The 12,108-nt window shown below is 40.0% G+C and overlaps 1 long non-coding RNA gene across 1 annotated transcript; it reads right to left on the bottom strand.

Annotated features, from left to right (window-relative positions):
- Positions 1 to 4,032: 4,032 nt before the first annotated feature.
- LOC119476675 lies at positions 4,033 to 4,928 on the bottom strand. The gene is made up of 2 exons (XR_005204067.1): positions 4,792 to 4,928; positions 4,033 to 4,376 (listed from the first exon to the last, which is right to left on the bottom strand). It is a non-coding gene; the product is annotated as an uncharacterized LOC119476675 (long non-coding RNA).
- Between the last annotated feature and the right edge of the window lie 7,180 nt (positions 4,929 to 12,108).

Here is a 12,108-nt window from a genome sequence, read left to right as displayed (position 1 = left end):
TGTTTTGTCCGACCAACAGTCCAAAAGCACAAAGATATTCAGTTTAAATGATATAAAACTGAGAAAAGCAGCAAATCCTCACATTTGAGAAGCTGAAACCAGAGGATGTTTTGACATTTTTGCTTGAAAAAATGACAAAATGATAATTGATTATCAAAATCTACTTATCGTTTAATAATCAATTATTTGTTTTATCCATGTGTTTGATGTGAGCCACAACACCAAATGTACCTCTGATAGTAAAGTCTGATGCATTTGTCAAGAGCACTCTTGATCATTTAAACATTGCAAACATACCAACTGGTTTGGATCTATTGGAACATATCCTCTAGATTTCTTTCTTGATCACACTTTCAGCACTTGATCAGCTGCTCTGATCGTTTTGTTTCGCTGCTTTCACCAGCTGCCCATTCTGATTACAACCTGCACTCAGTGGGACGACACGTTTGGCACAAAGATCGGCCTGCTGTGAGCCCATGCATGTACCCGAGTGCTCTTTATACCCCTCTGAGGCTTAAACTGCAGGTGCACTAGTTAAGTGAAACCTAATTAAATTCTTCTTCTGCTCAGTAAACAAGATTAAAATAATTCAGAGGGGCTCACATGTCTTGTCTACTTTTAATAAAGTATGAAAAGGTGCTCAAACAAAAAGTCTCTACAAATGTCTTCTGTTAAAACCTATTGTTTCCTAGCAGACACTGGTACATCCATCTACATGACTGTTGCTGATTGGCTAACGCGTTGCTGCTGGTTAACAGTTAACCTCTCTTCATGCTCGATTTTAGTGCAACAATACCTAAAAAGCAGAAACGTTTTGATTGTTGAGTCGCCACCGTGGCTGTGGCCGCTACAGAAACATCACGGTTACATTGTGCTGAGGTGTCGCTGACTGACTGCGGTCACTGATTTATAGCGGAGTCACAGAAAGGCTTCCTTTGTGTCACGGTATAAAAGCCAGGAATGTTGGACGCTCCATTAATTAGGCAGTTTGTTGTGCTTTTGCACGGGAACACTGGTAATGATTAAGCAACTCTGTAGCCCCCCATAGACACACACACATAGGTGTAAAAAGCAGTAGGATGCCCTTTCGATTTTTAGTTTTATATTTTAATTCTGTCAATGGCATATTATTTTTATTGAAACTGATTAAATGTTTGTTTTCAAAGACCACAGTGTGAAAATAATCCCATAAAAGTCATTAATAGATACATTAAAAGTCCTGCATTCAAGGTATTATCAGCAAAATGTACTTAAGCTAAAGTAAAGTAAAAGTAGGTAAAAGTATTTATTATGCGTCACAATGGCCCCGGTCAGAGTTGTATTATCATATCAAATATTACTGGATTATTCTTACTTTTATTATTATTATTACTATTACTTTTATTATTATTATTATTTCTCTCTGACATATAGTGCGAGTAGAAATATACTTGAGTAAATGTTCTTGGTTACATTCCACAACCCACAAAGACATAAAACATAAAGTATTCAAAAAGTTATATACTGGAGAGCTAAGGGCAGTTTAACAATGTTTAAAAACGTTTCCTTAATCCTTTCCCAAACAAATTGACCCCTGAATCCTAAAGAGAGAAGTGACAATGGAAAAGCTGTGTAGAGGAAAGTTGTATGGACCATTTTCAAACAGTAGGGGTCAGTATAAGCATGTGTAGTTGCAACACGTGCTAGCAAAAGTGCATGTACAGTACTGTAGGTGAAATCTAATGCCTCCTAACACACACACACACACACACTTCCATCAGTACCATGGCTGTATGTTGACAGTGCTCTCTATCCTCACATTAGTGTTATGTCTACACAGCAGTCTCCTCCACTGGCTGATGATTAGCAGTAGTAGTAGTACTGACCTGCCCGCCTTCATCTGCCTAGAGCTGACAATCAAGACAATCAATGCATGAGCTACATTGGTTCAAAGCTATGTGATAGTGAGCAGTTATACAAAACAAGGCAAAAGTGAGCATGGCTCACAAACCCACGCTCACTGCTTGACCCCTACTAAAGTAGGGCCAAAGGTTTTGCCCTTTTGGAACTAACGAAATTGAAGTCGAAAGAATCACAGTTTTGGGGCAAAATTTTGGGCACCCTGGACTTCTAACCACCAAAAGGCACAACTAGACCACACTGTCAACCATCATACCAAATGTTAGGTTCCTAAATTAAATAGCTTCCGAGTTGTACTCCGGAAACGAAATTGAAGTAAAAACAAAATCACAGTTTTTGGCCAAAATTTCAAAACTTGGGGCACCCTGGACTTCAAACCCCCAAAAGGCATAACAAGACCACACTATCAACCATCATACCAAATTGGAAGTTTCTAAGTTAATAGTTTCCGAGTTCTACTCCGGAAACAAAAGTGTGATACGCGAACGGACAGAAGGACGGAAGGATGGAAGGATGGAAGGACGGACGGACAAACGGACGGAAGGACGGACAAGCGGAGCGCTATACACCCCCGACTACGTTGTCGCGGGGGTATAACAAATGCATAAGAACTTCTGTTGCATCGTAAAGTTAGAAAAGAATTTACATGATATCTCAGACAAATATCTTCTTGGCCCTTTTCTTAATGGACATTTCTACTCTATTTAAATGGTCAGACTCCATCTATAGTGCTTCTACTTAAAGTGCTTTTCAATGGCAAAACTATTGGGATCGATTTGGAGTTCTCTCTGTGATACTTGGACATGTGGACAGGAGCCAGAAATCAAACCGTCAACCCAGTCCACTTACAGTATATAGATATCATCTTATTCACCCACTCTCCCAGTTCCAAACATTACTGTATGCTGATGACATCACGGGAGTGTCGATAGTCATACTATTGTGCTTTTTTTTCTCCATTTGCTCGTCTTAAAGCCAATACAAACTTCATCGCCCGTTAGTTTACTCAAAGATCCCCTCCAGAAATGGTTGAAGACAAAATATTCAATAACCTAGTCAAAAATCCTTACATAAGTACACAGTACTTCTCGCTTAAAGGAACAATGTGTAACATTTCAGGGGATCTATTAGCAGAAATGGAATATATTACTCACAACTATGTTTTCATTAACTAAGAATCGTGTTTTTGTTTTGCTTAGAATGAGCCTATACATAGGGAGCGGGTCCTTTTCACAGGGTAGGCCATTTCGCTCTGCCATGTTTCTACAGTAGCCCAGAACGGACAAACCAAAGATTGGCTTCAGTGAGAGCCTACCAGTTTAACTGCTGGACACACAATGTTTCCTACTTCACTAAAAGTCAGTGTATGTGCACTGGAGGTTTCAGGTTTCAGTCACACTTTCAGTTTGAGTTGCATACTGGACAACGATTGGCTTACAAACCAGTCGTGATGTTACAAAATCATCTTGTAGGTACACGTGTTAAAATGAGATTTGAGGTTAGCACAGGTGAGAAGTGTTCCCTCTTCAGCAGATAAATATGGTGTCAAACTACAATGACAATCAAACACCCAAGCAAAACAAGTTGCAGCAGCTCTAATGTTTAAAGATATTAAGTCTTGGAGCTTTACATTGAAGATTTGAGACATAAAACATCAATTAAACACAATTGCAGGACAAAGCACATAAGCAGGAGATGTGAGACGTGGTTGCTGGAGCAATTTATATCCATATGATGAAAAAAAACAATGTTTTACTCTTAACAATGTCTGTTGACTTCAGAAGATAAAGCTACTAGAATTACAGACCGATCTGCGCTCCAACTATATAATTATTCGTACCCTTTTAAAAATGTGGTCATTAAACTTTCATCAGGTCCTTCCCATCCACTGTTATCTCTTTAATAGGATCTAGTCTTCTTTGTTGATTGTATGTTTGCAGGTTCTGTGTCATGGATCATTGTATTTTCTTGTGATGGATGGGTGCTTAAACAGGCTACAATGCCTCAGGCTATGTTAAAGATTACTTAAGACTACTTATTACTTACTTCTCTTCTTTTAGTTTACATGGTTGTTTTCCTTTAAATGCCAGTAACTAATCCATTGTGGGCAATTATACCACCAGCACGAGAGAATCCACTAGCCAAGATGCCTTTTTAATTGAATTTTCTGCATTTGTCAAGGAGGGATAACAAAGCAAACACAGATTACAGTACATGCTAGTCTGCATAAGATTACATTAATTCCTTCACTGCATCCCAAATCACAGATATTATATTTTTAAAATGTTATCTTAGGCCACGGGTTAAAAATAAACCAGCTCCTCATGAGAGAGAAACCTTCCTTCTTGCCTCCTCTTCTCTTTGATTCCTCCTCTGTATGTGTGTGCGTAGTAGAAATCCTTCCCTCCCTCCTTTGGCTGTAAACTTCCTGACCCTCTTTGCTGCAGCGGTAGTGCTCATCCCTGCATTGACTCCTTCTGTGGAGAAAATCAATAAGCACGGGTCAAAACAGCCACTGGAGGAAGGAGTATTGGTAACACTATAAAACCATCAGCACTGGATTTATTGAGGATGCAACCATGGTCTAAGCACAGAGTCTAATATGGTGTGATTTTACTTCCATCTGTTCATATATTTACACTTTAATACGTCTTATTTTCAAGTAAGTTTATTAGCATTCAAATGATAATGATCACCATTTCAAACATTAAAAAGGAGCAAAACGTTGAGAAAGAAGGCTACAGAAAGACTTGAATTAACATTATGTATATGGTGAATTTGAACACACACACACACACTCATAGATGCTTGACACACACACACACACAGGAAACCTCTGATAGGCTTAATGTGAAGACATCAGCCTTTCCCCTTTCCACACATGCCTCTCACCTCTCAGCACTCTCAGCGCTCATCGCTCGAATGTGCCGCCGCCGAGTATCTTTGGCTCCGTGCCTGCTGGTGTCCATGCTGCGCTCCAGCTCCTTATCAGGTGTCGGATGAGGGTTTGGTGTCACTGAAGCCCAGTCCATTTCCCTTCACACACACATACTGCTTTTTGAGCTTTATTACGTGGACCAAATAACAAAACGAACGTGCGGCACTCATAACTCTTTTGTCCAGAGTAAATGCAAATTATATCTTTGTTAGTTTGTTTTTTTAAATCAGGTTTTATTTATTTATTAGTTTAGTATAGTATTTTTTCTCTTAAGTTGAGGGGAGGCCAATTGTTTAAGCCTCTTGGCCTCTCCTTCAGTAGCTTGCAAGCTACCAGTAGCTCGCTATCTGTTTCTTGACTTACTAAAGGTTCAAAGAACATAAATTTGATAACACAAAGTCACTTTGTAAACCAGTTTAAATTTCTATCCAATCAAATACACAGACATCCAACCCATTTCTGACACAAGAGAGAAGGTAAAGGAGCTGAAAACAACATTTAAAAGACAACAGTCCGTCTACCAAACTAACGAAGAAGTCCAACGCAGCAACAGAGGCTTCGTTTAGTGGCGTACATCCTAACAAAACACGAAAAAGCCCTTCACCTTTGGCGGGATTGTAAAGAGAGGCGATGGCTGCTGTGGCTAATACTACATCTATAATCTATCACACTGACCAAATGTCATTTCAGTCGATAGTTGTTCGTTTGAGGTTTGTGGCAAATTTGACACATCTGGTTTATGTTTGAGGTCGTGTTCACACTAACATGGATGACATTTAAAACTGTTTTAAGTTTTAGACACCCTAAAATGTCAAAACATAGTTAGATATCTTTATCCTATTTGAGGTGCAGTTCTGTGACTGCTAATTTTGTGAGTCAATGCATCCGATCACACAATGATGCATCACATTGATGCATCTTCCTGTTGTCAGATGAGTGAATGAGTAAACCGTAAAACATGAATTTGACCTGCTAATCACAACTAGTAAATTGATGGCTTATTCAGGAGACTTTAGAGTAGAACGTAAATTTAAAACTCCTGCAATCATCTGACAGGAGTAACCTAAATGTCACTCACAATATCTGCTTTATGAGCCATGCGAAAAACACAAATTATTACAGATCAGTATCAGATCAGTCAGAAGCAACACATAGCTGGCATCACTGAACTAAAAAAATGCAGTGATTTTCAGGCTTTGCTTGTGAGACCAATACTAATGTAGCTTAGCTGAAAATGTCCCATCGTGATCTGTCTGCAGAGTTTGGAAAGTCCCGAAGCCAACCGTGGGAATTCAGGACATGAAAGCTTGTGTCTCAACACTGGGATAAGTGAATGAACAGTTCAGATCCAACTTTGTCTCTTCAGCATTACTGGCGATTAACTGCTGATAAGTGGGCAGGAAAGACAGCAGACAGTGTGTGAATGTCATCAGAGAGCTGGGATGCAACACAGTGGTCTCAACAGAAAGAGGATCAAGAGCTAATGTTGTCACGCTAATGCCAGCAGACCCAGGAAGGAGGGAAATTAAAGGGTTCTTTGATTTGGGCAGTGGTTCTATATGAAGTTTAGCATAAATTCAGTCTGAAAAAAATCTATAATTACACTCCATCGGTCACAGGCTACTTCATGTCATCTTCTCTCCGTCGGTCATTGATCTTACTGTTTGATTTTATGGGATTAGAAATGGTAACATCCGTTGTCGCCGGCACACTTATCGATTTATCAATAATCTCTGAGAAATGTAATGCAAAAAAACCCATCACTGATTGCTTCGAAAGACGTAAAACAAGCATGTTGTGCCGTCTATAAAAGTTCTTTAAAAGCAGCTCAAAGGGACTACAGAATATTAATAATGTCTTCTTCACTGGGTGCATTTTGACACATGAAATCGGAGGCAGGGTTGTACAGCGAACACAAAAGATTACAGATAAGATAAGCAGTTGCCAACTGATGTTTGACATAGATTATGTTCTTCAAATTGATGCTACAACTAGCAGACAGAAGAGTATCTGTTATATGGTTGATGCAGCTCAAATCAGCTGGAATAATCATCTGATAGACAAACACACATTTAAGAGAGACAACTGTAACATACATGTTAACTGTACAGAAAGTTACCTGTGGAGGGCAACAGAGCCCATATGGCCTCAAGTTTAACCCAGATCTTACCCTCGTTAGGTAGAAGTATTTTTGTTACGAGTGTATGAGTAAATGTATTTGGATCAGTGGCAACTTCCTGTTGCTCATCATTCTGACTTACAGCTGAATACATGACTTCTGATGGGGAAAGACGGATGTATCTGTGAATAACCATCGAATCACTTCCCCTGACCATTTGTAAATGAGTTTTATCTCAATACCAATGTGGAAGACAGTAAAAGGATGACAGGGTTAGTGGTCACATTGTCCGGATGTTGTGTTTTTCTGTGGTGATGGTGATAATGGCGCTCTCATATTAAATCGTTAGTAATTCAAGTGGGTGGTGAGTTATTTTTCTCTGATGGATTATTTTGGATAGATTCTGGTTTCTTTACTCCTCTGTGACAGTAAACTGAATATCTTTGAGTTGTGGACAAAACAAGACATTTGGGCTTTGGGAGACACTGGTCGACATTTTTCACCATTATCTGACATTTTATAGACCAAAAAACTAATCAGTTGATCGAGAAAATAATCAACAGATTAATTGACAAGGAAAATAATCGTAAATATCAGCCCTAAAAGTAACTGGTTACTATAGTTGTCAAATAAATCTAGTGGTGTGAAAAGTACAATATTTCCCCCTGAAATCTAGTGGAAACGACATTAAAAAATAATGTAAAAGTATCTCAAAATTGCCCTTAGACACAGTACTTGAATAATCATACTTAGTTTCTTTCCACCACTGATAAAAAACAGATGTGAATTAGGAACAAATTGGTGGTAAAAGTAAATGTAAGGCATTTTATAGAGCAGGTAAAGGGGGGGAAAAACACTTGAAAACAACAAACCAACATTTGGTGTATCACATTGACATTACTGAATATCAGCTGGTTTCAAATCGTTTGAAAGTCAGATCTGAGTTCAGGTTTTGTTTGTCAGTCTGGACCCTAAACCCCGGTAAACAGACACACTTGATCCAGGCTGGGAATATCGTGATCATCGGGTGGAATTTTCTCCCTTTGATGTTTCTCCAAGGGTGACTATTTATACAGCCACCACTTGTTGTCTGGAAAGTGCAAGCCTCTGCTGCTCTGCCGATCCCCACTGTACACAAGCATATAAACACGGCCGGGACTCACAACGCTGCCCTCCTTATCGACAGGAACCCAAAGTTCCTCCAGTGGAAATGTCTTTGTTCCCCCCGGGCTGCCACACAATGAGCGCGACTCTCTGGAGTCGTCTGAAGGCACTGCGAGCGAAGGCCTTCGCTCATTCCACACATAGCACAGCGAAGGCGCTGACCTTGGCGATAAGCTATTAAAATTGTTCTGCACCAAACACGCATATGTACAGTCACCTTGGCACACAAAAACACACTCCTGCATGCAGAAAAACATGTTTCAGTAATAGCTTTCTAGTTTAAAAACAAAGGGAGGTGGATGGAAAGACACAAATTACTACACTGAAGACCAGAGGTACATTTTCTACTTATCATCTGTGTGTCTATCTAAAGTATGTATCGGATACACATCCATCTATCAACCCTGGATTTACAATACCATATCATATTGTATCTATAGGGCTGCAACTAATGTTTATTTTCATTGTTGATTAATCTGGAGAGCATTTTCTCTAGGGATGCACCAATACCACTTTTGTACAAGTACTTACATTTGGGTACTTGCGGATACCAAGTACCGATACGAGTACTTCTCTGTGCCAAAAAACCCTCTTTAACAGCCAGCTGGAGAGTGTGAACGACACACGGCAGGCTGGGGAGTCCCGCATACGAGGCGGTGTGCCGCGACCGGCTCTAGGTCGGCTTGGAAAGGCTCGGGGCGAAGGTGGCTCGCGGCCACAGCTTTACAGCGCTCCACACCCGGACCTCGCCGCACCGTGGTGCAATGAAAGTGAGGACTGGTGAGCGCTGGCTGAGGTGGGATCCCGGCCCAGCGGGGTCGGGCGCACCACCGCAAAGTGGTATCGGTGCCGTTTTGAGAGTACGAGTACAAGTACATGAGCATCGGTGCATCCCTAATTTTCTCAAATGGTCGATAAGTCATTTTGTCCATAAAATGTCAGAAAACAGTGAAAATGCACATGACAACCTCCAAAAACCAAGTTCAAATACCCTTTCTAACACTAGCTCTAGCTCAAAGTGTTTATTGTTTTGTTTTTGTTTTATACCGTGGTATCGAATCAGGTATCGAGAATCGTGGAATTTCACTGGTATTGGTATCGACTACTATATTTCTGGTATTGTGACACCAGATTCAGAATAAGGAACACTTTATTGATCTTCAGGGGGAAATTGGGGCGATTGGATCCCTACTCTGCAGCATGACTAAACTTTTCTTCTGACATGTACGACCCTCTGGCAGGTACAAGTTGATTTTACTGCAGGACAGATTTACCAACTCACGCTCTGGAGAACGTCTAACCTCCTCCATACAGTATCAGCACAGAGGCAGACAAACACTCATGGGTTTTCCCTAATGACTTGCCTCACGGCAGCAGTCAGTTGGAGCTCCACAGAGGATGAAATCCTGTTACAGCTGGCTTTTCATGATGCCTTTAACCGCATTACACTCCTCTCTCAAGTCTAGATCCAATTTCCCTATCAAACAAGGTAGCACACACAGCCACGCTACGACAAGGCTGCCTGCCTTTAATGTCGTAAAAAACAAAGTATGTTTTTTCTTCTCTCAGTATCTCCAGTGAATGACTGGGCTCTCTGGGTAGATGGGAACAGGAACTCAGTCAGACAAACGGGGGAGGAAGGGGCTGAGTGGATAACTCACTTGACTGTGCGTGAAGTCCTCGTAATAATAGAAAGATGCGGAAAAGTAAGGACATTTTGTCAGTCCTCACCTGTTCAATTAGCTCGTTTAGGATTAGGACTCGGGTTATGAGTTATAATAAGGATGTGAATTAGAAATAAATTAGGTTAAGGGCGAGGGTTAGGCCTGTAATGAAGGGGTCAAAGGAGAAAAAACACTTAACTTGCTTTGGGCAAAGCTTGCCAAGGGCTGGGGTTTTCTTCTTGCTTCTACCTAGCTGATATTTCTATTAATTAATTAAAATAATTCCTAAATTATTAAAATGACAGAAAATTAATCAATTTCAAATCAACTCGCACACAAAAATAGCGGTTTCCAGCTTCTCCAACATGCAAAATAGCTGCTTTTCACTGTTTAACAGCACTAAAATGTAATATTTTGGCAGTTTTGAACTGCAAAAGTTGCATGTTCTAGCTTGAATTAGACAAATAAGAAGGTCAATTAGGTGGGTTTTACTTCCACTACCACCCTGAGCACAATATTCATCAATTAAAACTGATGTAATGAACTATAGAAATCAGCTTCAATGATCTTTAAAAGGGTCACAGCTCCCCTCCCCCCCGGTCCCCAGCAGCAGAGAAACCGTCTGTCTGTTAGAGAGGCTGCTGCAGCATCGGCCACATGTTCGTCTACAGGATAAAAGGCCTTCCTTATTAAGTCAGCTGTCACATTGGGCATCGTGCCAAGCGACACATCCATCCACTCGCCATTACCAGCTGTGCCCTTATCGCTCAACGCCAACGCCGAGTCCTAGCATGACCTCACACAACCTCCATTTAGGGATTTTCTCCACAATGTGTAAACACAAATACTCCAAATAATCTGAAAGAAAAGTCTAATTATTGAGCATCCTGTTCATGAATGAATGACAATAGTTGCAACCAAATGTAACTTGGATCCATCCATAATCCCGCAGAGTTTTAATGGATGAAAGGGATTATAGGCCTTAAAGAATACAATCAATTATCTTTAAGTGGGATTCCCCATGATCAATTATCTGTTCATTTGGGCTTTGTAATTGAATTGATTGAGTACAGATGGAGTTGACCTCTGATCAGATATCTAAGGTCATGTCTGTCAAATGTCAAGTTGAGAGAATTGATTGGGTTTCTGATGAATTGATTTTGTTTTTTCTTCTTCTGGGTGTCCCTTTCACCACTTACCATCAACAAAGAGAGGAGAACCATTTAAACAATCAGACCTCCACAGCTGGAGATCAGGACCTTGAGAATCGATTAATTGTTGAAATCAGCAAAAATTCCAAACATTTGCTATATTCAGTCATTCAGCCAATGTTTTGTCTAGTGCCTGTTATAATATCTTAGAGTCCAAGATGATGTATTCAAATGTCTGGTTTTGTCCAACCAACAGTCCAAAAACCCAAAAGATATTCAGCTATTAAATCAGTTAATTGAGCAAAAGAATGATAATGAAAATAATCGTTAGTTTCACTCATGACCCTGCCTGTGCTGGTTAACTCAACATTAAAATGAGTAAGGCTGTAAGGAATGCAGGAAGTTCAACAATTGCCTCTACCAATAAAATACTCTTTAGTAAGGCATCAAGCCTCTACATGCTGCTGTTGATCTAATAAAAAAAGAATTCTGGGGAACTCAATGACTGCATTTAACTATTTAAGTGTGAAGAAAAGGTAGGTACAAAACATCTCCCTCTATTTCGTGGAATAAAAGCTAAGTAAATGTAAAGAGTTTGAAATGTGGATCAGAGCTCCAGTGAAGAGTTTCACTATGTTTAATGTGCTCAATCACTTTCTCTTCAGCGTTCAACTAAACTTGACATGGCTCAAGGCAACATATTTCGGTGACATGCCCAAACTAACCAAGGAATGTGTGATATTACATTCAATTTGTAATGTAATACTCATTGTGGACAAAGTGAGTCACACAGGAGTGGTGCCAGTGAATGTCAGCTCAAAGGCTTAAATGTACAGTAGACTGTTCTCTTTAAACATATCTGTGCTTTTCCATTACCTAAACCTCCACTCAAGGTCCACTTACTTGCTTCTTCTTCATCAGCACAGGCAGTTTGATAAGTTTTGAGTGTAATTTAGATTTTGAATATCCATTTTTCCTGAGCAATTTAACGACTTTTCTAGGGCTGTCCTTGACCCAAAAAAGTTCTTACTTGACTAACACTCATACAAATTTGTCGACTAAATCGATAAGCCGAGTTTAATCGACAGATCTGTGAAACAGAGTTTCAATCTCCACAAAGAATCACACAAAAGTACCACATTAAATCTTGTGTTTACCAGAGATGTGCTCATA

Source organism: Sebastes umbrosus, chromosome 18 (genome assembly GCF_015220745.1).
Source record: "Sebastes umbrosus isolate fSebUmb1 chromosome 18, fSebUmb1.pri, whole genome shotgun sequence".
Taxonomy (NCBI): domain Eukaryota; kingdom Metazoa; phylum Chordata; class Actinopteri; order Perciformes; family Sebastidae; genus Sebastes; species Sebastes umbrosus.
The sequence above is the reverse complement of the archived record's forward strand: the minus strand, read 5'-3'. Positions and strand labels throughout refer to the sequence as shown.